The following is a 27,718-nucleotide window of genomic DNA, read 5'->3' on the forward strand; positions in this document are numbered from 1 at the left end:
TTATATTTCCTCTCTTCAGATGAATCCATAAAAAGAGCCCAGCAGGCACTGAAAACTCATCTGAAGCAGAAGTTTGAGTGCATATTTGAAGGTTTAGCAAAGCAGGGCCACCCAACCCTCCTAAATGAGATCTATACAGAGCTCTACATCACAGAGGGGGGAAGTGTGGGGGTCAATAATGAACATGAGGTCAGGCAGATTGAGACAACATCCAAGAGAAAAAACACACAGGAGACTGCAATCCTCTGCAATGACATCTTTAAGCCTTTACCTGGACAAGAGAAACCCATTAGAACTGTGCTTACAAAGGGCATCGCTGGCATTGGGAAAACCATGTCTGTGCAGAAGTTCATTCTGGACTGGGCAGAAGGAAAAGCCAATCAGGATGTTGATTTCATCTTCACTCTTCCTTTCCGAGATCTGAATTTGAAGAAGGGAAGAGCATTCAGTCTGATGCAACTTCTGCAGCACTACTTTCCACAGCTGAAAGAGATCAAAAGTGTTGAAGGTGATGAAGCAAAAGTGGTGTTTATCTTTGATGGTCTAGATGAGTGTCGACTTCCTCTAGATTTCCAAAGCAATAAGAACTGCTGTGATATAACAGAGTCATCGTCAGTGGATGTGCTGCTGACCAACCTCATTAAGGGGAATCTGCTTCCCTCTGCTCTCCTCTGGATCACCTCCCGACCAGCAGCAGCCAGTCAGATCCCTCCTGAGTGTGTCCACCAGGTGACAGAGGTACGAGGGTTCAATGACCCACAGAAGGAGGAGTACTTCAGGAAGAGAATAAAAGATCAGAACCAGGCCAGCAGAATTATCTCACACATAAAGTCATCCAGGAGTCTCTACATCATGTGTCACATACCAGTCTTTTGCTGGATTTCTGCTACTGTTCTGGAGACAATGTTGGGTAAAGCAAAGAGTGGAGATCTGCCCAAAACTCTGACTGAAATGTACACACACTTCCTTCTCATTCAGACTAATGTGAAGAATCAGAAGTATCATGGCATTGATGAGACAGACCCAAAGAAGATGTCAGCATCAGATACAGAAATCATCCTGAAACTGGGGCAGCTGGCTTTTCAACAGCTGGAAAAGGGAAATCTGATATTCTATGAAGAGGACCTGAGAGAGAGTGGCATTGATATCTGTGAAGCTTCAGTGTACTCTGGGGTGTGCACAGAGATCTTCAAAGAGGAGTGTGGGTTGTATCAGGAGACGGTCTACTGCTTTGTGCATCTGAGCATTCAGGAGTATCTGGCTGCCTTGTTTGTGTTTCATTCATGTGTAAATGTGAAAAGAAATGTACTCAGAGCAGAAGAATCAAAACCTCACAGTGACGGACTGGAGCTGTCTGAGTTTCTCAAGACTGCAGTGGATCAGGCCTTAGAGAGTAAGAATGGACACCTGGACCTTTTCCTTCGATTCCTTCTTGGCCTCTCTCTGGAGTCCATTCAGTCTTTCTTGGGAATAATGACAGGAAGTCGATCTGATGGAGAAAAACATAAAACAAGGCCCGGTTTTACTCTATTTCTTGGTCTATGGGCAGAAAGCAGATCACAGAGCATTGGGAAAACAGTCCAATACATTAAGATGAAGATCAGAGAGGAATCTTCAGCAGAGAGGACCATAAATCTGTTCCACTGTCTCAATGAACTGAATGACAACTCTCTAGTGGAGGAAATCCAGAATTCCCTGAGATCAGGAAAACTTTCTGATACAAAGCTGGAACCAGGCCAGTGTTCAACTCTGGCCTTTGTGTTACTGATGTCAGAGGAGATCCTGGATGAGTTTGACTTGAAGACATACAACACATCAGCAGAAGGTCATCAGAGACTGGTACCAGTAGTCAGGAACTGCAGGAAGGCCATGTGAGTATTATGTCATTAATAATGTAGATGATTGACCACATATTTTCCCACTTTTTAATTCTGGTCAGAATAAAGTGCAATAAAATTGCCGGGCAACAGAAAATTTGGTTAAAAAACGATTTATGAATCAAGATGTTTTAACTTGTGCCCTCATTTAATGTCTTGTATCCAGAACATAAGCAGCATCAAATGCAAAACCTCAGCACTTACCATATATTTTATTTTATTTACTATTACTATTTACTGATTTGATACATTTACAAATTATTTGCAAAGATAGTATTTGTGAAATAAATAAGGAGTTTATTGATATCAGAGTGATCTGATGGATCAACCTTTGTCAGAACATACAATTCATTCAGATTAAAATGAAGAGAAGCTATAAGGTTACAGTATTAAGAAAAGGTGCCCTATTTTGGTGACAGCACAAGCACAAACACACCTGGAATTGCTTGTCATATTTTTCACTTTCACCAGGGTTGTTAGTTTTATGGTCTGCAGTTAATCTGCTTGTGTCTCTGCCAGCTGCCTCCTGTTCCTGGCCAGTCTGGGAATATTCTCCCTGTGGAACTGTTCATGGGAACAGAACCGTTTATTACAGCTTTTAAAACTGGCATATGAACAGAAAATACACTGTTTTGTTTAAATATTAACAAAAAATTGAATCAAAACTATTCAGTTTCATCTTCATTGGTTTGTAGAAGTCCTCATAATGGTTGTAATAGTTCATAGTGTTGGGCAGAGAAAATTCTCCCCTTAGAATAACCAGGCATGACAAGGTATATCCATATAAGAAATAGGATTTATTTCTGCAGAAAGAGTCCAGTACCTACACACAACAAAATGGATAAGCACGAACTGAAGAAAGCAGGGGCAGTTGATACTTGGTTAATACATAAGCATGATTTTCATTTGAAAATGATTGGCTGTGACTAGTCATACAGCATAAATACTGGATAAGCACACGGTGACCTCTTAGTCTTAAGCGTTACATAAACAAGCTTTAAATCAGAAATAATTAAATCAGAAATAATAGTTTGGTCTTTATCTATCAGTTGCTTTCAGAGTCCTGGGCAGCATGGTGTCATAGCCGGTTTCTCCCTGGCAGGATGGCAGGGGGAGGATAAGGAGGAAAGCCAAGCTCACCAGTTTGGACTTTTACAAATGTATAAGACAGAGAGAAAGAAAACACACAGTCACACACAAACACACGTACATGCATTATTTCTAACTTATTCTTGTCATTGGGAGGTCTGGTGCCTGGAGACGGAGGGGCCCTGCTGCAAGGTCTAGGAATTTAGTGTTGTACAGACTTCTAGTTATGCTAGAGAACACTCTCCTCCCTTCAGTTGAGATGATCACATCACACTTGCTGTTCAGCCATGGTGACATTAGCATTTGGCTGTGTTTCCCAAAGGGACAGAAATGGGGTGATCTGATTGGCAATAAAGAAACCAAACCCAACCACACCCACAGTCAATTTATTCTGATCGAACCAGCCTCTTTTACAACTGTGCCACAGTTGTGCTAGTGCCTGGAGTCAATAAATTACTGAAATACCCAAATTAACCAGTGCCTTGCTTTGCTGCTAGTGTTTGACAGTTGTGCCTTGACTGCGAAAATAGGGCCCAATTAAACATCTAATTTAATAACAGGCTCAATTACATGAACAAAAATTATACAGTCCTGGAAACGAAGTAGAAGATAATAATGAAAGAAATGAATGAAAGACAAAACGAAACCACAGCTTGTCTCTCCCACATTAAATCTGATCAAAGCCAAAGACGCACAGCTGAGAAGCTAGACAAAGCTGAGACACAAGACCAAAGGCTCATGTTTGCTTAACAAGTCAACACTTGATAGCCTGTATTCAATGAACATTTATCCTTAACTTGGACTTGGACTAGTAAATGCACTTCACACCTTTTCTTCACAAACTCAGTTTGGTGAATTAATTCAAGTTATTGCTGTAATTGCCAAACTATTTGTGAAGAAAAAACATGCCTTGCTTTTAATTGTAAGTTTTAATTATGAGAACAAATGTTGTTTGAATCCCTGCCATGTGTTTGAAAGAGGGGGGTTCCCCTTCTTTTCCTGGTCTACGCATAATGAATTAATGAAGAGAGGAGAGAATTATCTATACCCCTTTTTATATTTTAATTTCTTAAAATCCACTTGATAGGATAACACTTCTTTTCAATGTCATGATTAAAATAGTTAAGTTTGGTTTGGGAGGGATACGTTTGGTTATGAATTAAATGTTTGTGTTTCTATGTTGGGAGGCTAGGGCAGGCAGTAAATACACAATGTTACAAGGCCAGTTGTATCACCCTGGTCTCTGCTTTATTCTGGTATAGGCTGACCCAGAATCTCCAGCATAGTGCTTGTAGATAGAATGAAAATATGAAGGTAGAGGAATTGTAGGATATAATTGGGTGCCAGAATGAGGTCTTCTCAGGGAACTGTTAAAGTGACCTCTGCCCCCAGTGCCTGTTCTTGAATTAATTCTATGGCTCATCTCAGGCCAAAGCCTGACCTGTACAGGGATTCTGAAGTTTCCTGGAGCCCAGAACAGGCTGAATGGTGTCTCCTTGGGCTGCGCCATCAAATGTATCACTATATCAATAAAATAAACTCAAAGGTATCATTAACAGGAGTTCCCACAGACCTTTGGAATACCTTGTTTCTCTACCTGGTCATATGTAACACCAGAAGAACGGACACACAGCTAGTTATATGTGAACAGATAACTTCCTTGTGTTTCTGGTTCTAAAGTAGGGATGCACCGTTATTTCGGTCACCGAAAATGTTCGGCCGAAAATAGCAAAAAATAACACATTCGGTATTCGGCCGAAAGAGTGAAAATGCCGAAAATTTTGACCGAATGTGTGTGTGTTTAAAAAAAAATGATTGTAACAAAAATATAGAAATAAATGTGATACTGTTTCGTTGCTCTCCTGCGGCTATTGATGACGCGTTCAAACAGTGCCGGTGTTGTAGCGAATTCAGTATCCTCGAAGCGAATTGATTCCTCTGTCCGAGCACGCGCGTCTCGCGCTTCGACTTTCATTTCAAATAGCGCCTTTTTGTGTGCATTTAGAACGGCTAATACTCACAGCATGCAGCGAGTAGCCTATTTGTACAGTTATTAGGTATTTTACATTTTCCTTGATTAGTCAATAATCGGCACTGACTTATCTTTTGAAATCAAATGAAATATAGATTCCACCGTTAGGCTACAGGTGAACATTTGTGGTTGGAAATCATGTGTGTTTTCTCCGTTTATTTGTTTTTTTATTTTTTTTTTAGTTATTGTATTCTTGTATTGTACAAGGGAAATCAATAAAGATCTTGAACTACCTCCCAAAAAGATTTTTACTGAATATTATACTAGTATCAACTTTCTGTGGAACACTCCCTGCCCTCTATGTTCATTACCCCAGTTATTGTGCATTTTTAGTATAATGTCTTCTGGAAAGGACTGAATGTTCAATAGACTAATAAAAGTTTTTTTAATCACCTTGTCATTTTGTAATTTAATTTTGTCAAAAGCATAAATCAAAAGCAAAATTGATTTAATGGTACAAATGGGAAAATGAAAAAATGCCGGTATTCGGAATTCGGCCAAGTGTTTCCTTTTTTTCAGTTTCGGTTTCGGCCAAGAATTTTCATTTCGGTGCATCCCTATTCTAAAGTTAATTTACTATTAACTGTATTTTAGCTTGCAGTGCTGTGGGTTGTTTGTCACAGAAAACCTAAACTAAAGAAGCAAACTCACTGTCCTCTCTGGAAGATGTGCTTTATCCTTTGCATCTTTCCTTTTGGTGGTAGCTGTGCCAAACATTCATCAGCTTTGCAAGTTCCCTCACTGTCCACTTTGAAAGATGGCAGCTGAACTTCTGGGATGGGGTGGGAACTTACAATATAAAAAAGGGGCCATTTGGGTCAGAATTACATCTGTAGAACTGTCACAGTTCAGTCCAGCAGGATGTGTAAATGGTAAATGGACTGCATTTTTATAGCGCTTTTATCCAAAGCGCTTTACAATTGATGCCTCTCATTCCCAGAGCAGTTAGGGTTAGGTGTCTTGCTCAAGGACACTTCGACACGCCCAGGGTGGGGTTTGAACCGGCAACCCTCCAACTGCCAGACAATCGTTCTTACCTCCTCAGCTATGTCGCCCTGTGTGTAATTCTCAGGTCCGAGTGCGGCAGCTGGAGAGTGTAGCACAGACATCTTCCTCAGAGAATCATCAACCTTAAAATCCTCAATTTCACTCTTCATTACTGAACACTATCATTTGTATCATTTACCATATGTTTTATGTATACCTAATATTATTATACTATAATATATGAACTCTTCTTTGCAGACTGAACAGCTGTGGCCTCACAGAGAAGTCCTGTGATATTGTGGCCTCAGCTCTCCAGTCATCAGGCTCACCCTGAGAGATCTGTACCTCAGCTACAATGACCTGGGAGATTCAGGAGTGGAGCTGCTCTGTCCTGGACTGATGAGTCCAAACTGTAAACTGCAGAGACTGGGGTGAGTAGTGCTGTGTACTGTGTGACATTAACTAAATAGAATTACTCATTATGGAAATGTAAGGGTTTGAATTTTGTCACAGGGAAGACTAATTTCCTGACTCCAATTCATTTCAAAACCTCTAACCTGAATGTTTGTGTGAGTACAATTTGCTCATAAGATTATTGACTGGGGTGTGTTACGCTCTCTTAGGGTCTAGGGGTAGGAGGGAGTACGTAACATTTATATATAAAAATAAAGTGTCCGGGTGAAAAGGTGTTGTGCACGTGGGTATAAATAATCAGGGCAGACAAAGTGCAGGTGATTTAAAGGTGTTATTATTATTATTAAGTGCAAGTGAGGTGATATTTACATTTGTACAATTACACAAAACAAGACACAACTAGGTCACAAGGCCAAGGGACATGGATGTAGCCAAGTAATGAAATAAACAAAACCAACAGCGCTAGAACAAAATATAATCTAACTATCTAAGAAAAATAAGACTATCTAGCTACTCTTACAAACCAAAATACATAGTTGGCAACCACCCCTTTACTAATGTGTCTATACAAGTTTTCTTCCTGCGGTGGCACCAATGTATAGAGGCCTCTGTCTTACCAGCCCCAGGCCTTAACCACACAGACAACCACACATACACAAGCAGGGAAAACGTTTACGCGCACACTCACAGGTCTCCAATCTCTACAACCACACAGCAAAACGAACAGAGATCACAACAACAGAGAGCGACGAGCTGCAGGAGCCACGAGCTTTTATATTCCAGAGGAGGGATTGATTGGTGGAACAGTTAATGATGATTGACACGGGACATATGAATATGAATGGCTCTCCTGCAGTATTGGGGAAGATACAATTGCTGGAAGTTTTAAATGGGTGTGCTCATATGAAATGATGGGCAGCTTGACCCTGTATCCTGGAGAGAGAGACTAGCTACTGCTGCCAGGCATTCATCAAAGTGTGACATTAAGACCTTCAATGCTGGGAGGTAAATGTCCTGCTCATCCAGGAATCTAAAACCAACAACTATCCCTGGGATTAACCTAATTAAGATTTACCCCATTTGGGTAGCGAGACTATATAAATATCACAAGGCATGAATTCTGTATTATTCTATTAAATAACATTTGACTGACCCTAGCAGCTATCTTAGATGAGCTGCACATCCTGCTAGTGAATCTAACAGTATGCCCAGTGAGTACCTCAGTTAGGGTGTTACCCCAAAACTTTAACCTCTTAAGGCACAAGCCAAATCTTGTCAATCCTTGCCCATTTAGGGGGTACCCTATTTAAAACTTTATAACTCCAGATGTGAACACCACAAAGACTTGAAAAATGGCTTAAAAGAAGCAAGACATTTGTACAATTTACAATACTAACGCAGATTAGTTTATATTCATAATTTTGGAAGAAATAAAGTTCCACAAATGCAATTGTTTTGACAAAAAAACAAAAATTAATTTGCACTTTTTAAGTTTGCAATGAAATACTGAGAGATTGCATATATACAGGAGGTTAAACTATACATGTGCTAGGTCAAAAACTTCTTGACCACAAGTTCATAAAATCTAAGGGTGGATATGTAGAACTACTATAGATGTATGAAGCAAAAACTAAGCAGTGTACCCAGCATCTCCAAATCTATCCAAAATGTCTAAATTATGCATTGCTGTAAATCATAACATATCCACGTATTTCACTACAAATCAACTGTTTTGACTCAAGAAAATCACTGTTGCATAATTTTCAAATGGGAATTACAATCTTTCAGTCAGTACAGTGGTCTAAAATAGCTAGGTGTCCAGAAACATATCCAAAATCTCTCCAAAATTGAATAAAATGCTTTTTGTCCATTATAAAGCATATAAATGAGCCCCTTATGAGGGTTTAAGATGAAACATTGCTATCAGATTAAAAAAATAATGCAAAAGTATTGTCACACAATGCGGTACAGTACCTAAATGTGTAATAATTAACTTGTGTGTATTTCTATACTCTGTACTCTCGTATGTTTTCTTGTATGGAGATGAGACAACATGAAAACAATTTTCAACCGTCCACCACGTTTTGGCAGTGTTCCAACTCTGACGTCATCACTGTTGCATGCTTCACAAAAACTATTACACTTCCAGAACAAGTTGTATTAAAAGATATTCAACTTAAACTGGACCAAGCATATCTGGACTTGGCTAAAGGTGCTTATGTTAGATCTCGGGCTAAATGGTTAGAGAAAGGGGAAAAAAATACCAATTATTTTTTCGCTCTTGAGAAAAGAAATCGTAAAAAAAATTCCCTTACTGCTCTTAATATTGACGGTGCCTTATGTAAAGACCCAAAAAGAATTTCTACCTTTGTTTACAAATTGTATGAAGATCTGTATAGTTCTAAATTTAATTCTGTTGCTTGTGAGGCATTTCTTGGAAATATTCAAAGCAAAATCCGTACTATTGACGATCAGTTTAAACAATTATGCGAGGCTGACCTTACTATTGAGGAAATTAAAAATGCTTTATTTTCAATGAAAAAAAACGAATCCCCGGGAATTGATGGGTTATCCATTGAGTTTTACATGCAGTTTTGGGAATTTATTAAAGAACCTTTATTTAACATGTATAAACAGTGTATCAGTCAAGGAGAGATGGTTCCCACAATGAGACAGGGCATTATATCTCTCATTCCTAAGCCTGACAAGGATTCATTACTAATTGATAATTGGCGTCCCATCACACTCCTATCAACAGATTACAAAGTTTTGACTTTGGTCTATGCCAACAGATTAAGAAAAGGATTGGACTGTTTAATTGCGGAGACTCAAACTGGCTTTATGAAAAACCGTCATATTAGTAGTAATATTAGACTTATTTTAGACTTACTAGATAAAGAGGAGATAAATTCCAAAGCGGTTCTTTTATTTTTAGACTTTTATAAGGCATTTGATACAATTGAACACAGATTTCTCATTAATACTTTAAACCTATTTGGTTTTGGGGATAAATTTGTGGGCATTATCAATATGTTATATAAAAACATAAATAGCTCTGTCATACTTGGCTTTAACACTTCCAATAGATTTCAGATTAATAGAGGGGTACGTCAGGGATGCCCAATCTCACCCTTTTTGTTCATTTTAATCATAGAATTATTATCAATTAATATTATTGACGAAAATACATTAGAAGGGATTTCAATTTTTGGTAGGGAAATTAAAATTTCTCAGTTAGCAGATGACACCACCCTTTTCTTGAAAAACCAACATTATATACCTATTGCTATTAATTTAATTAAAACATTTTCTGATGCCTCTGGTCTAAAACTAAACTTAACTAAATGTGAAATTCTATCTTTACATAATTGCAGTGAATCTGTAATGTATGACATCCCAGTTAAGGATTCTGTTAAATATCTTGGGATACATATTACCAAAAATCTTGTGACTAGACAACACTTAAATTTTTTCAGTAGAATAAAAAAAACTAAAAACATCCTTAATTTTTGGCTTCAAAGAGATCTTTCGATTATTGGGAGAGTCCTCCTGTCCAAGGCTGAAGGCCTATCTCATTTTGTATACCCATCCTTGTCATTATTTGTTCAGGAATCTACAGTCAGGGAAATAAATAAAACGTTTTTAGATTTCCTTTGGAAAAATAAATCACACAAACTTAAGAAAACGGTAATGTCTAACCCCAGAGAGGAAGGGGGACTTGAATTTATAGATTTTAATGACATAGTAAACACCTTTAAAATTAATTGGTTAAGAAGGTGCCTTCTAAATCCCAGTTCTATTTGGTATTTTATCCCAAACCACATTTTTAATAAAATCGGTGGTCTCTCTTTCTTTTAAAATGCAATTATTTACCACATAAGCTACCAATCCTCCTATCCAAATTTCACCAGCAAGCCCTCCTTGCTTGGAAACTGGCCTATGTCCACAATTTCTCCCCGCACAAATCCCTCCTATGGAATAATAGCGATATTACTTGTAAAAATAAATCACTATTTTTTCCAAAATGGCACCTTAGAAATAGAAATCACACACTTAATCTTTTTGATGATTTTGGCAATGTTTTATCTTATGAAAGGCTTATGGAAACTTATAACTTTCCAATCCCCTTTAAGGAATACAATTCTGTCATACAAGCTATTCCTCCCGGGCTAACTCAGTTAATTAGAAACTACCTTTGCTGTGGTAAGATAGATAATGCAATACCAGTATTGATGTTGGATGGTTTAGAGCTCACAGACAAAAAATGTATCAACAAACATATTCGCCAAATCTTTCAACAAAGGAACAAAGTGGTGCCAAGATGTAAATTCTACTGGAGAACGTGTATTGAGGATATTTGCTGGAAAAGGGCTTGGCTTCTGCCATATAAATATTGCATTTCTAATAAAACCAAGGAGACTCATATTAAACTTCTACACAAAATATATCCAACTAAGGCATTTATGGCTAAATTTACAGATTAACTGTATTTTAGCTTGCAGTGCTGTGGGTTGTTTGTCACAGAAAACCTAAACTAAAGAAGCAAACTCACTGTCCTCTCTGGAAGATGTGCTTTATCCTTTGCATCTTTCCTTTTGGTGGTAGCTGTGCCAAACATTCATCAGCTTTGCAAGTTCCCTCACTGTCCACTTTGAAAGATGGCAGCTGAACTTCTGGGATGGGGTGGGAACTTACAATATAAAAAAGGGGCCATTTGGGTCAGAATTACATCTGTAGAACAGTCACAGTTCAGTCCAGCAGGATGTGTAAATGGTAAATGGACTGCATTTATATAGCGCTTTTATCCAAAGCGCTTTACAATTGATGCCTCTCATTCACCAGAGCAGTTAGGGGTTAGGTGTCTTGCTCAAGGACACTTCGACACGCCCAGGGTGGGGTTTGAACCGGCAACCCTCCAACTGCCAGACAATCGTTCTTACCTCCTCAGCTATGTCGCCCCTGTGTGTAATTCTCAGGTCCGAAGTGCGGCAGCTGGAGAGTGTAGCACAGACATCTTCCTCAGAGAATCATCAACCTTAAAATCCTCAATTTCACTCTTCATTACTGAACACTATCATTTGTATCATTTACCATATGTTTTATGTATACCTAATATTATTATACTATAATATATGAACTCTTCTTTGCAGACTGAACAGCTGTGGCCTCACAGAGAAGTCCTGTGATATTGTGGCCTCAGCTCTCCAGTCATCAGGCTCACCCCTGAGAGATCTGGACCTCAGCTACAATGACCTGGGAGATTCAGGAGTGGAGCTGCTCTGTCCTGGACTGATGAGTCCAAACTGTAAACTGCAGAGACTGGGGTGAGTAGTGCTGTGTACTGTGTGACATTAACTAAATAGAATTACTCATTATGGAAATGTAAGGGTTTTAATTTTGTCACAGGGAAGACTAATTTCCTGACTCCATTCATTTTCAAAACCTCTAACCTGAATGTTTGTGTGAGTACAATTTTGCTCATAAGATTATTGACTGGGGTGTGTTACGTCTCTCTTAGGGTCTAGGGGTAGGAGGGAGTACGTAACATTTATATATAAAAATAAAGTGTCCGGGTGAAAAGGTGTTGTGCACGTGGGGTATAAATAATCAGGGCAGACAAAGTTGCAGGTGATTTTAAAGGTGTTATTATTATTATTATAAGTGCAAGTGAGGTGATATTTACATTTGTACAATTACACAAAACAAGACACAACTAGGTCACAAGGCCAAGGGACATGGATGTAGCCAAAGTAATGAAATAAACAAAACCAAACAGCGCTAGAACAAAATATAATCTAACTATCTAAGAAAAATAAGACTATCTAGCTACTCTTACAAACCAAAAATACATAGTTGGCAACCACCCCTTTACTAATGTGTCTATACAAGTTTTCTTCCTGCGTGTGGCACCAATGTATAGAGGCCTCTGTCTTACCAGCCCCAGGGCCTTAACCACACACAGACAACCACACATACACAAGCAGGGAAAAACGTTTACGCGCACACTCACAGGTCTCCAATCTCTACAACCACACAGCAAAAACGAACAGAGATCACAACAACAGAGAGACGACGAGCTGCAGGAGCCACGTAGCTTTTATATTCCAGAGGAGGGATGTGATTGGTGGAGGCGGGACCAGGTTAATGATGATTGACAGCGGGGACAGCGAATGGAATGATGAATGGCTCTCCTGCAGTATTACAGAGGGGGAAGAAAACACACACGACGTGGAACGTAACAGGGTGTGCTCATATGAAATGATGGGCAGCTTGACCCTGTATCCTGGAGAGAGAGACTAGCTACTGCTGCCAGGCATTCATCAAAGTGTGACATTAAGACCTTCAATGCTGGGAGGTAAATGTCCTGCTCATCCAGGAATCTAAAACCAACAACTATCCCTGGGATTAACCTAATTAAGATTTACCCCATTTTGGTAGCGAGACTATATAAATATCACAAGGCATGACTTCTGTATTATTCTATTAAATAACATTTGACTGACCCTAGCAGCTATCTTAGATGAGCTGCACATCCTGCTAGTGAATCTAACAGTATGCCCAGTGAGTACCTCAGTAAGGGTGTTACCCCAAAACTTTAACCTCTTAAGGCACAAGCCAAATCTTGCCAATCCTTGCCCATTTAGGGGGTACCCTATTTAAAGCTTTATAACTCCAGATGTGAACACCACAAAGACTTGAAAAATGGCTTAAAAGAAGCAAGACATTTGTACAATTTACAATACTAACGCAGATTAGTTTATATTCATAATTTTGGAAGAAATAAAGTGCCACAAATGCAATTGTTTTGACAAAAAAACAAAAATTAATTTGCACTTTTTAAGTTTGCAATGAAATACTGAGAGATTGCATATATACAGGAGGTTAAACTATACATGTGCTAGGTCAAAAACTTCTTGACCACAAGTTCATAAAATCTAAGGGTGGATATGTAGAACTACTATAGATGTATGAAGCAAAAACTAAGCAGTGTACCCAGCATCTCCAAATCTATCCAAAATGTCTAAATTATGCATTGCTGTAAATCATAACATATCCACGTATTTCACTACAAATCAACTGTTTTGACTCAAGAAAATCACTGTTGCATAATTTTCAAATGGGAATTACAAGCTTTCAGTCAGTACAGTGGTCTAAAATAGCTAGGTGTCCAGAAACATATCCAAAATCTCTCCAAAATTGAATAAAATGCTTTTTGTCCATTATAAAGCATATAAATGAGCCCCTTATGAGGGTTTAAGATGAAACATTGCTATCAGATTAAAATAATAATGCAAAAGTATTGTCACACAATGCGGTACAGTACCTAAATGTGTAATAATTAACTTGTGTGTATTTCTATACTCTGTACTCTCGTATGTTTTCTTGTATGGAGATGAGACAACATGAAAACAATTTTCAACCGTCCACCACGTTTTGGCAGTGTTCCAACTCTGACGTCATCACTGTTGCATGCTTCACAAAAACTATTACACTTCCAGAACAAGTTGTATTAAAAGATATTCAACTTAAACTGGACCAAGCATATCTGGACTTGGCTAAAGGTGCTTATGTTAGATCTCGGGCTAAGTGGTTAGAGAAAGGGGGAAAAAATACCAATTATTTTTTCGCTCTTGAGAAAAGAAATCGTAAAAAAAATTCCCTTACTGCTCTTAATATTGACGGTGCCTTATGTAAAGACCCAAAAAGAATTTCTACCTTTGTTTACAAATTTTATGAAGATCTGTATAGTTCTAAATTTAATTCTGTTGCTTGTGAGGCATTTCTTGGAAATATTCAAAGCAAAATCCGTACTATTGACGATCAGTTTAAACAATTATGCGAGGCTGACCTTACTATTGAGGAAATTAAAAATGCTTTATTTTCAATGAAAAAAAATGAATCCCCGGGAATTGATGGGTTATCCATTGAGTTTTACATGCAGTTTTGGGAATTTATTAAAGAACCTTTATTTAACATGTATAAACAGTGTATCAGTCAAGGAGAGATGGTTCCCACAATGAGACAGGGCATTATATCTCTCATTCCTAAGCCTGACAAGGATTCATTACTAATTGATAATTGGCGTCCCATCACACTCCTATCAACAGATTACAAAGTTTTGACTTTGGTCTATGCCAACAGATTAAGAAAAGGATTGGACTGTTTAATTGCGGAGACTCAAACTGGCTTTATGAAAAACCGTCATATTAGTAGTAATATTAGACTTATTTTAGACTTACTAGATAAAGAGGAGATAAATTCCAAAGCGGTTATTTTATTTTTAGACTTTTATAAGGCATTTGATACAATTGAACACAGATTTCTCATTAATACTTTAAACCTATTTGGTTTTGGGGATAAATTTGTGGGCATTGTCAATATGTTATATAAAAACATAAATAGCTCTGTCATACTTGGCTTTAACACTTCCAATAGATTTCAGATTAATAGAGGGGTACGTCAGGGATGCCCAATCTCCCCCTTTTTGTTCATTTTAATCATAGAATTATTATCAATTAATATTATTGACGAAAATACATTAGAAGGGATTTCAATTTTTGGTAGGGAAATTAAAATTTCTCAGTTAGCAGATGACACCACCCTTTTCTTGAAAAACCAACATTATATACCTATTGCTATTAATTTAATTAAAACATTTTCTGATGCCTCTGGTCTAAAACTAAACTTAACTAAATGTGAAATTCTATCTTTACATAATTGCAGTGAATCTGTAATGTATGACATCCCAGTTAAGGATTCTGTTAAATATCTTGGGATACATATTACCAAAAATCTTGTGACTAGACAACACTTAAATTTTTTCAGTAGAATAAAAAAAACTAAAAACATCCTTAATTTTTGGCTTCAAAGAGATCTTTCGATTATTGGGAGGGAGAGTCCTCCTGTCCAAGGCTGAAGGCCTATCTCATTTTGTATACCCATCCTTGTCATTATTTGTTCAGGAATCTACAGTCAGGGAAATAAATAAAACGTTTTTAGATTTCCTTTGGAAAAATAAATCACACAAACTTAAGAAAACGGTAATGTCTAACCCCAGAGAAGAAGGGGGACTTGAATTTATAAATTTTAATGACATAGTAAACACCTTTTAAAATTAATTGGTTAGGAAGGTGCCTTCTAAATCCCAGTTCTATTTGGTATTTTATCCCAAACCACATTTTTAATAAAATCAGTGGTCTCTCTTTTCTTTTAAAATGCAATTATTTACCACATAAGCTACCAATCCTCCTATCCAAATTTCACCAGCAAGCCCTCCTTGCTTGGAAACTGGCCTATGTCCACAATTTCTCCCCGCACAAATCCCTCCTATGGAATAATAGCGATATTACTTGTAAAAATAAATCACTATTTTTTCCAAAATGGCACCTTAGAAATAGAAATCACACACTTAATCTTTTTGATGATTTTGGCAATGTTTTATCTTATGAAAGGTTTATGGAAACTTATAACTTTCCAATCCCCTTTAAGGAATACAATTCTGTCATACGAGCTATTCCTCCCGGGCTAACTCAGTTAATTAGAAACTACCTTTGCTGTGGTAAGATAGATAATGCATTACCAGTATTGATGTTGGATGGTTTAGAGCTCACAGACAAAAAATGTATCAACAAACATATTCGCCAAATCTTTCAACAAAGGAACAAAGTGGTGCCAAGAGGTAAATTCTACTGGAGAACGTGTATTGAGGATATTTGCTGGAAAAGGGCTTGGCTTCTGCCATATAAATATTGCATTTCTAATAAAACCAAGGAGACTCATATTAAACTTCTACACAAAATATATCCAACTAAGGCATTTATGGCTAAATTTACAGATATTGACAGCCTTTGTACTTTTTGCAATAAAGCTGATGAAACTCCTGTCCATCTGTTTTATAGCTGTGAAATAACAAAGAAATTCTGGGAAGATTTAGCATCTTACTTATTTTCAAATTCTAATATTACATATTCCTTCATGCTAAAAGACATTGTTTGTTCTTATGATAACGAAAATAATAAAACATTGGAATATGTAGTTAACTTCTTTATTCTTATTGCAACATTTTTTGTTCATAAACAGAAATTCTCTAACTCCCGTCCTGCCTTGCATCTCTTTTTGATTGAACTGGATTCACTTCTATCGTCAATTAAAATACTAAAGGACATCAAAAGTTGATAAAATATTTACAAATTTTTTTTGAAGAACCCCCTGTTGAAATGTAACTGAAATAATTGGTTAATTTCACTCCTTACCATTGTATATCTTAATTTTTTTTTTTTTTTTTTTTTACTTTTTGATCTTTGGTAATTTTTTTTTTTTTTCCTATTATTTTATATATTGTACTTTGTCTTCTGTGTTTCAATAAGATACAGTAACATTTGAATTTACATATTGCTGTACTTTCCTGCATCAACCTGTACTTTGTAATTTATACCAATAAAAAAAAAAAAAAAAACTATTACACTTCCAGCTAACGCTTACATTACAGTGTGAAATATTCACATTATATAACACCACTAACCTATTTAAAGATACTCAATTTCAAAAATAACGTATATAACCGAAATATTTTGAGCAGTAATACTTGCATAGCAATGATGAAATCTCCTCTATGTTCAGTAGATGGAGACAGAGCCAGTATCAATGACACTGTTCTATTCGCTTCTGTTTTGCTCCAGAGAACGATGTCAGGTAGGTCTATCAGCAAACATACGGCTTAGCTATGTTCAGAAGTCCTCAATAATAATAGTATTTTCCAAGAAATTACGAAATATCCTTGACCACATTTCGTTAGGTGCAGCGTACTTGTCTGCTAACAGAGTGAATGCATGCGTGAATGCGATGCTAAGAATGTTTTCTGTTACGATGACCTATAAAACGCTATTCCAAAAGCAGAATTAGACATGTTATAGGCTTCATCGTTAGAAAGCTTATACTCTCGCCTACGGAATAAATGAATTGTCAATCAAGCCAGACTGTACTAAAAAGGGCGACGACGCCGTAAACAACAGGTGTGGTATTACGCACAGCTATTTTGGAAGATACCCAGGCGTCACAGATGCGCGTATATTTCCCAAATGGATTGTCCAAGACAATATATGACCACGCAGTCTCAAAAGGGACATCTCTACACGTAAAATTAACAGTAAGGTTTTATATTTATTCAATATTTAGTCCCAGATATTGACTGTAGAATGACATGGTATCATTTTTAAAAACTTTTTCTCGTTTATTTCGTTATTCAGTGAGCAGCGTTTTCACTGCTGTATAGGCATATCTTAGGGCTATTGTCAGGTTTATCTTGTTGCTATGACGGAATACGATTTTTTAGTGGTGAAAGAATATTTTTATGAATGCCAAGATAGACAATATTGTCCATTATGTCAAGGGTGGGGGGTGTTTTTTAGATGAGACTGCAGGGAGGGGGTGCGTGTTAAATGAACGACCGGAGCGACAATGGTGGGGCTGCGAAACTCCGTTTTCGGCATAGTTGTCATGTATCGTCTACTAATGAAACTGAAACAACGCGTTTCTGTTTTCATCTCACACTTTGGTTGCAGTAGCACCGAATGTTTGAGTTTAGTAATCTAGGCACGCCGGCGTGCCCACCACTAGGGGTTGTGCGCTAAGAGGTTAAGTTACTGTCGCTACCCCGGTTCTCCGAAACACAGAGTAGAGCGATCCACGTATGGGGAATGACATCCGGTCATCCAATTGCACCAAGTGTGGCTTTGACAGCCAGTAGCGCATTCAATGCTACAGGAGACTACTGCCCTCCTGGAAGAACATATCGGACAAGTGCAGCGCTACTACTCCTCAGTGAACATATTCACTTCTCATGCGCGGCAAGCAGGGCAGTCTTGGTGGATCTCTCCACCGGGGTTACAACAGTAACCTAAAGTTCTCTTTCATCATCTCGTGGAGGGTGGTGTCTGGCACATCCCGTGTAGGGAAGTACTAAACACATTCCACTGCCCAAAGGGGCGACATAGCTCAGGAGGTAAGAGCGGTTGTCTGGCAGTTGGAGGGTTGCCGGTTCGAGCCCTGCCCTGGGTGTGTCGAAGTCTTCTTGAGCAAGACACCTAACCCCTAAATGCTCTGGTTAATGAGAGGCATCAATTGTAAAGCGCTTTGGATAAAAGCGCTATATAAATGCAGTCCATTTACCATTTACCAAAGCTATAGCCAGGTCCCGGGAACAATGTGAAGTAATGAAACCCATAGCAGATGAGGGGAGATGTGTGCGCCTCACACAGAGTTCACCCCCAGAACTGAGTGGGCTACCGGCCTCCTGGTGACGTTCAGGCGGTAGAACCTTGCAAAAGTATCTGGAGAAACCCAGGCTGCGGCTGAATAAATTTCCTGTAAGGAGAGCCCATGGAATAGGGCCCACAATGCAGCCATACCCCTCGTAGCATGAGCCCTCAGGCCCAAAGGGGGTGTTATCCTCTTTGAATCATATGCCATAACAATAGCTTCCACAAGCCAATGGGACAGCCGCTGCTTAGAGATACTTTTTCTTTGCAGGCAGGGGCCCAGGCCCTGGTCGCTCTTTCTAAAAGCCTTAGTCTTTGTCATATACGTGCGGAGAACACAGCATATGCAGCCTATGCTCCTCGTCAGAGGAGAAAGGTGGTGGGTGAAAAGCGGCAAGCTCCAACATCTCACATGTGAAAGGAGGGAAGCTTTTAGGCATAATGGCTGGATTGAGCTTAAGAAAAAGCCATTTTAGGGGAGAATATTGTGCACGAGAGATGCACTGAGAGCACATGGAGGTCACTGACTCACTTAGCTGAGGCTAGTGCAAGCAGCAACGCTGTCTGGAGAGACAACAATGTTAAATCTATCTCATGTATAGGCTCAAATGGCCTTAGAAACAGAGCCTCCAGCTCCAGTGATAAATCCCAAGGGGAAATGAGCTTTTTAGCAACAGGCAGAGAACAGTGAGCCCCCTTCGTGAACCTGTGAATGAGGGGGTGCTGCCGCATTGCATGGTCTTTCAACCCAACATGACAAGCAGTGATAGCTGCCAGGTAGATCTTATTGGTAGTAAAGGATTTCTCTTTATCCATAAGATTCTGTGAAAAGCACAGCATGTCAGAAACAGAGCTCTGGTAAGGCACTGACTGACGAGAGGCACACCATCTTTCAAACACCTGACACTTATAGTCATGAAGTGACCTGGTAGAGTGCGCTTTCGTGCTCTGGATGGTTGCAGGCACGCGAGGGAGATGCCCTAATGCGTTGAGGTTATGCCTCTCATGGGCCAAGCCCATAGAGCTACTCACTCGGGGCAGGGGTGGTGTATTTCCCCGTTCACCTTAGACAGGAGGTCTGTGCGTAGCGGGAGCGTGCATGGCTGTACATAAAGGAGAGGGATAATCACTGCAGTAACATTTCCAAAATCTGGGGATGGAGACACCATTCCCCGTACAGTGGGTTTCCCCTTGACAGCAGATCAGCGCTCGTGTTCAGAATTCCTGGAACATCAATCAATCAATCAAATTTTATTTATATAGCGTATTTCACAGCAATTGTCACAATACGCTTCACAAACAACCCTGGCCTAGACCCCCACAGGAGCAAGCCTAAAGCAACACGGGTCACGCGTAACCACAGAAAGTGACGGCTGCTCCAGACCAACAGTCTGTGGGCTAGACCATGGAGCTGGAGGGAGCGCATGCCACCTTCGTGATTGACATATGCTACTGCAGTCATTATCGCACCGTACGAGCACATGATGTCCCCTTAGACATGGAAGAAAATATCTGAGAGCTGTCCATATAGTTAATAGCTAAAAGAAAATTGATTCACCATGTAACCCTCCTGAGACCCCCCACCCCAGAGAGGGATGTGTCTGTCCTTTTTTCCCGTATGACAACGATCCTGAGAGGGATTCCCTGAGTGTAAGTCTGTGTTTTCCCAGTGACACAGAGTTGCAGAGTGCTTGTGTGTTACTGTGAGACAGCGATGGAGATCGCACACAGGGCTGAGGTGGAGGGATGAAATCCACCTCATAAAGCCCCTCGTTCTTAACAGCCCCAGTGGCAAAACCTGAGAGGCTGGCACCATCAGCCCCTGTAGTCTGAGGCATGTGTGATACTGTACTCTCGAGCCGGGCTTGAACTGAGAGAGACATACACATACACACACTGAGATCCAAGATAGGATGTTGAAAACCATCCTTCTTTGGGAGCTGGAAATAAGGAAAATAAAAGCTATGTTGGGTTTGATCTCTGGGAACCACACGTATTTCCCCCTTTTTGTAAGAGGGAAGGAATTTATTCCTCTTAATCATGGGAGCGCTCTCTTTTGTTTGAGAGTAAATGACTCTGTTGAAATGGGGGGTTCACTCTGAACTGGAGTCTGTAGTCCTTGGCTATTGTCTGTAGCTTTTGGCTATAGTAGCGCTGCAGTGTTCTATGTGCTCTTCCAGGAGGGCAGTAGCCTCCTTTCACATTGGACGCACTACTGTCTGTCAGAGCCAGACAGTGCAATTGGATGCTTCTACGGAGGTCTGGACCAGATGTCATTCCCTAGAGTTGGCTTTCAAACACAAGATGATGAAAGATAAGTTTATTTATGGCACCAATGCAGTGATTTGTTCAAGCAGAGATGCACACTTCAGTCATTGTGTAAGTAAGCCACGTACTTTGGATGCGCTGTAAGAGAAAGAGTACTTTATCATATGACAAAATATGAGAGTTGCTAATAACCATGAATATAAAGCTTTAACAGTGTTAAGAGGCAATCATTTTATTTACAAGATGTGGCAAGATGGACTGGACACTATGCTATAAGAGAGGAAAGAACATGCACCTGAAGAGATTGTAAGATAAAGAAAAGGAACACAAAGAAATTGTGATGCATACCAAAAATGCTTTTTATGAAAGGACTTTGGATAATGAAGTAAATTGTTTGAGCTTCCCTTAAATGCTATCCAGAGAACATCTCCCACAATCCACACTCGTTTACATTTGACAAAATAAAGTCTGACCTGACCAAAACTCTAGTACCTACCGCCATCCCCAGGAGACAATACAGGGACAGGGGTGGTGCATGGTAATTTTACTGACAGTAAATAAGGGACTTTGTACTACTGGTGTGCCCTAATGATTGAATATATAATTCCTGTATGTGTTGCATGTCCTCCTGCAAGGGTTTACAGTGATGGTCCTTCTAAGGACTGTTTTATACTTCTGTGTAGTCTGCATCGTTCGCATGATTTGCATTGTGTGCGACATTTGCAAACGGGCAGAGCACTTATATGGCATATTGTACAGGTACAGGTTGTGATTTTCCACCCACTTACAGATACCTTCAATTCCATATCTTTCATAACCTTTAATAAACTTTTATCACATCCATACTGTATGCTACGGGAACGAGGCACAGACGAGGCAGACAGTGCTGGCAACATGCCTGTAGAGGACTTTTATTGTGACAGCAGTATCACAATGAATGAAGACAGGGGAAAAGTGAAACACAAGACGAGATCAGGCTACTCAAATGTTGGGGAAAGCAAAAGTGCTAGGGAAGTGCAGGTGGGTCCAAAATTCAGGCCATGAGGAGGGGCACGTCCGAGTCTGCCACAAAAAAAAAAAAGAAAACGGGAATCAGAGACTCTGTTAATCACTCATTAAGGGGAAAGCCAGCACACCCCTGGAGTGAGATCTTGAGGCCTATATAGGGCCAGCAGCTACTCAGGCAAAGGGGAAAGTGGTGTGGAAAAAGCACTGGTATGCTCAGTGGCCTGATCTGGTCCAGTCTGGTGCGGAGTGAGGTGCTGATTCAGCCTGTCTCCGGCTGCAGTCTGGTGGGAGTGGAGGTGCTGAAACTCAGCCCTGTCCCTCTGGTGTCCAGGTCTGTGTCCAGGTCTGAGTGAGAGTGGAGTGCTGAAACTCAGCCCTGTCCTCTGGTGCTGTCCATGGTGCTGCAGCTGGCCAGTGAGACACAGGTGAAGTCGAGCAGAGTGGCAGCTGATGGCAGGGAGGGGCGGGGCTCCAGAGGCCCACACCACAATACAGATATATGAGCATGTGCATTACTTCCTATTACAGTGAATCTGCCTTTAGCTGTGTGTTAGTTTGCAGTGCTGTGGAAATTTGTCACAGAAAACCAAAAGGAAATAAGCAAAGTCAATGTCCACTCTGAAAAATGTGTGTTTCCTTTTACATCTTTACTTTTGGTGGTGGCCAAACATCCTACAGCACTGAAAACTAACTCGCTGTCCACTCTGAAAGATGGCAGCTGCACGTCTACTATGGGATGGGAGGGTTAAGCCCAGAGAAAAGATCATAGGAAAGGTAGATGAGCCCTTTGCCCCAATTCAGAGAACTTACAGTATAAGAAAAGGGGACATTTGGGTCAGAATTACATCTGTAGAACTGTCAGAGTTGAGTCCAGCTGGGTGTTTAATTTTGAGGTCCAAAATACTGCAGTTGGAGAGTGTAGCACAGACATCTTCCTCAGAGCATCATCAACCTTAAAATCCTCAATTTCACTCATCGCTTAACACTGTCATTGGCATATTTCCCATATAAGATACATGCTTCATGTATACCTAATATAATAATACTATAATATATGTACTCTTCTTTGCAGACTGAACAACTGTGAACTCACACAGAAGTGCTGTAATACTGTGGCCTCAGCTCTCCAGTCATCAAACTCACCCCTGAGAGATCTGGACCTCAGCTACAATAACCTGGGAGATTCAGGAGTGGAGCTGCTCTGTGCTGGACTGATGAGTCCAAACTGTAAACTGCAGAGACTGGGGTGAGTAGTGCTGTGTACTGTGTGATCTTTACTGAATAGAATTTGTGATTATGGTTCTATTCAGTGAAATATTAAAACGCTTTCTCTCTCAGTTTACTCCTCTGTCCACCAGCATTCTTTCTTTGCCCATATATACCTTACTCCTCTATCACAACAAGCAAATAAAAGCAGGATAAAACCTTTAGAGGGTTGCCAGGTTTGTGGTTCCTCAGCAGAATGTAAGGTTTCAGTGGAGTCTGTAGTATCAGGTCACAGGTGATGACTGGATGCTGAGTGTCTGATTGACATGGTAAAAGATTGACCACCTGCATAGTAAAATGTTTCAGGTCTGTCACACATTGCAGTCTTCATCCATCTCTATTATTCACTACCTGCTATGAACTCTAATGAAATCCATATTTACCCCACTCTCTTTCACACACTGACCTTTTGGTGAGTTTTACTCCTTCATCACACACCTGTGTGTGCTGCAGGATTGTGGTGTTTCTGAAAGGATTGTGAATAAAATGGTATTTTATTCTGCTGGTAAAGCCAAGCATTAACTATTGGCCGGCAGGGTATGTGTGTACATCTTGGTGGGAGAGTGTCCATCTGATCAACATGTGAGCTGCTGTTTAGATGCAGTGTTACATCGTTTAGTTTAGTCACTCTTCTGTGGTCCAGTCCCAAGTCATAGGATGGATATTATACCATTGTAAGCAGGCATGCTGTGTGGAATAGCCTGATTCAGAGATCAATGTTCTGGCTCTAGCTCCTATCATCTAAAGGATAACATCATTTACAGGAGTATTTCCTAGATAAGTATTCTAATAACTCTCAAATACCCACAGTTATTAAATTTTTTGTGCAGTTTATATTACTCCACAAGGTCTACCAAACATGTTGATAAGGGGTTTTAAAAGAAAAAAATGACTTAATACATCAGGCTTTTATTATCATTATTATTATCATTGTTACAATAATAATTAAATGCAACGCAATAATTAGTGAATTATATTCGCAATAGCGTGCGAGAATAAAATGAATGGATGGATTATAGGGCAAGGACATGCGGAAAATAGGTGCAATGTGTGGAATTTTCAAAAGACACCACGTTTTTAAAAATCTGGTGTCTACCAGCAGTAAAGGTTAGTGGCAATAATCAGTTGTGGTGTTCTCATACAGCCACTAGATGGCGATGCAGTGTAATTCCAGTTGATGCCGTAGTTCAGTGGTACTCACTAATTTTCTTAGGAGAGCCACTTACGAGTAAGACCATTACTCAAAGAGCCACAGAGATTGCAGATATAACTCTTTTTTTAATCATCACTCTCAAGATATTTACCATCTTTGTGTATGTTTAAAAAAATACAGTACCATGCTTTCCATCCTTACATCTCTTTTTATTCTCAATTCATAATTACATTGCATTATTAAAAGATATAATACTTATGTGTGAATGTGTAAGGCTGGGAGTGGAACTCATCTTATGGATGTATGTACATATGCAATTATACATAAGCATTATCAACATGAAATAAAAAAAGTTCACAAAAATGTATATATATTGGTCTACTAATAGGTCTACTTCTTTTTTTCTGTTATATTTGTATTAGTATGTTGAGGCTCTCATGTGTTTTACCTGTCCCTTGACTTTCTCCATGCAAAACTTGTAGTTAGTGGTTGCAATCCTAGTCAAACAATGAAGATGCACATCTGTAAGCCTACTTCTATGTTTTCTTTTGACAATGTTCATTATAGAAAATGTTGCCTCACATGAGTAAGTGCTCATTACCTTCTGCACACAAAGCTTTAAATATGGATAATCTGAGGCTGGGACCATGCTCCAGAAATGAGCAACACCTGATCTGAGCTCAGTTTTCAGTACACCGTTGACCTGAATCTCACTCTGTATTACAGCAAGGTCTGGACAAAGGTTTTTCAGAGCAGGTGTAAGGCTTGACAATGACACATTAAAAGGGTTCTCAATGAAATTGAAAAGCTCCCTATACAACATCTTGAAATCTCCTTTCAAATTAATTTCTTATTTCCTCCCATATGCCAACAAATTCATCATAGTCAAAATGTAGCAGTAGATCAGGGTTAGCAGTTGTGCAGGCTCTTAGATTGGGAAAGTGAAGAAATTCTCTGTCGGGTATGAAGAGAGTGGTGATCTTGTGCTGGAAAGCAGTGACTGCTCTTAGCATGTTACCTGGGTGCTTCCCTTTTCCTTGGAGTTGGAGGTTAAGGGAATTCAGCTGGGATGTGATGTCAGTGAGGAGTGTCAGCTGTAATATCCAGTGTGGGTCCTCGAGCTTTGGCTCAGCCCTCCCCTTGCTTGCAAGAAAATCACGGATGTGAGGAAGTTGAGTACAGAATCGTTCAAGCACCGATAGCCATCTCACTTCGTTGTGCATCACCAGATCCCCGTACTCTGCCTCGTCTTCCATCAGAAGTGCACGGAATTCCCGGTGATTAAATGCCCTGACCTCGATAAAGTTGATGACTCACACAACGAGCTGCATCACATTCTTTAGCTCTTGGTTATTAAGTTTTGACACCAGTGCCTCCTGATGAATTATACAGTGAAAGGAGACTAGCTTGGGAATGCTGTCTTCCTTTTCCATCAGTCCGATAAGTCCTTCCCTTCCCTCTCATCTGACTTGGGCACCCGTTTGACCAGTCGATTTGTTTCCCTGCAAAAAAGTTCATCAGTGCTTGAAAAACGTCTTCCCCTCTGGTCTGTCCATGAAGTGGTAACAGACATAACAGCTCCTCCCGAAATTTGTCCTTTTGAATAAAGCGAACCCAGACACGATTGCGCCATATCGCTCAGTGGCGTAGGTTTCGTTTGAACGTTGGGGGGTCACATAAGGGGTCTGGGGCTCCAGGAATTGAGCGTCAAAGCTTCATTTTATGCACCATTTGTGCCTTTCTGCATCAATTTAGGAAATGTCTAAGGAAAACACAAGATTCACGGGGACAAATGCACGTGTTCTAAATATTGAGGGGGGAGCTAACGTTAAAGAGATATTGATAGCTAAAACAAACTTGTAATTTTACAAGACCCATAACGTTACACAAAACATTGACTAAGGCTAAAACACTAACACTGCAACATGGGGAGTCAAGTTAATTCTCTGCTTAGCAACCGAGTGCAGCTATCGCCAGGTAGTTTTCTAAGTAAAGTGAACATCACATTCAGACAGTGTGATAAGTAGCTAGCAGCGGTACACTATCTGATATCATAGTTCATTCGCTGACAACTAGCTAGCTAACATTGATGTTAGCTGGCATATTGATAGGATTACCGTTACCGTTCTTTCCAACCGCTGTGAGTCACTGACTTTAGCTGACGTTGTCATAAAATTTTCAATTTTTCTTACTCTTCATGGTAAGAAATTTTAGGATAGCTCTTCCGATATTGGGTGGGACAAATGCAACTGTTTCCAATATTGCGGGGGACGCGTCCCACCCGTTTCCTACGCCAATGTGCTAATTACATTGAATCGAGAAAACCAACCACTTTATCATGTTTTATAACCGTTAATATTTTTCATTCATTATGATGATATGATTTTTTTTTTTGGGGTGTATTGGCCGGTATTGATTATTGGGGGTTAAACCCCCCCATCCCCCCGTAATTTACGCCCATGATGTCGCTTATGTCCGTGCTCTCATCGAGTGCAATGCTGTAACATGGTGCCGCTGCAAGATCTGCAATTAGCTGTTCCTGGATATCTTTCCCAATAAACTCTATCCTCCTCATTAATGTCAAATCTGAAAGCTGCAGTGCATGTATTTGCTTATATTGGGTCCTTATTGGTGAAGTCACGGTACATTATCTCAGCTGAGGTCAAAAAGCATTGTTTAACAATTTCAGCGTCCGTGAAAGCCTTTTTATGCCTAGCTAAAATCCATGCCATCTCATAAGTGGCCTCGGTCAATTTCTCGGCAACAGAGACTGATCTCGCCATCATTTTTTGCTGCTCAGTCAGAGTCTGTGTCAACTGTTTAATTTTATTAGTCCTCAGGTTGCTACCTGGCGGGTACAACATGTTGTACTTGGCGTGAAAAGCACTAAAGTGGCGTTCAAGGTTAGACCGTTTACAATTGGCACTAGTCTTCTGGCAAATTAGGCAGAATGGAGTGGATTCGTATTGTTCGTCCTGAATTGACCGCACCTTTTTCTTTGCTGGTGCAGCATCGGTGTCTTGGGCTTCTCGGCCAAACTGATCTGCATTTTCCCCGTTTTTTTCTCACGTTGCTCTTTCTCCTCGGGCCTGTTTCTAACGCCGTCGCCGTCAGCTAATGAAGAATCACTTTTCTCGTTCTGCTTTCTTTCTAATAATAAATCTGTCCATTTTGAGTGGGCAGAGGCCGAGACAATATTTGATATAACATTACGACGTACGGCATTATGGAATATCTAATTTAGGTTTACGTGCTAAACTTGCAAAACCATTCGCAAATGCAAAGCTACGCACATAGGCTATACGTCTACCCATAATCCCTCGCTGTTACGTAGCCTACGTTCTTTGACGTATCTTCAGTATGCTGC

General features: G+C 39.8%; 1 pseudogene; it reads left to right on the forward strand.

Annotated features, from left to right (window-relative positions):
• Positions 1–24,720, forward strand: LOC135247038 (NACHT, LRR and PYD domains-containing protein 3-like; annotated as a pseudogene).
• Positions 24,721–27,718: the final 2,998 nt, after the last annotated feature.

This window comes from Anguilla rostrata, unplaced genomic scaffold (assembly GCF_018555375.3).
Source record: "Anguilla rostrata isolate EN2019 unplaced genomic scaffold, ASM1855537v3 scaf1046, whole genome shotgun sequence".
NCBI lineage: Eukaryota > Metazoa > Chordata > Actinopteri > Anguilliformes > Anguillidae > Anguilla > Anguilla rostrata.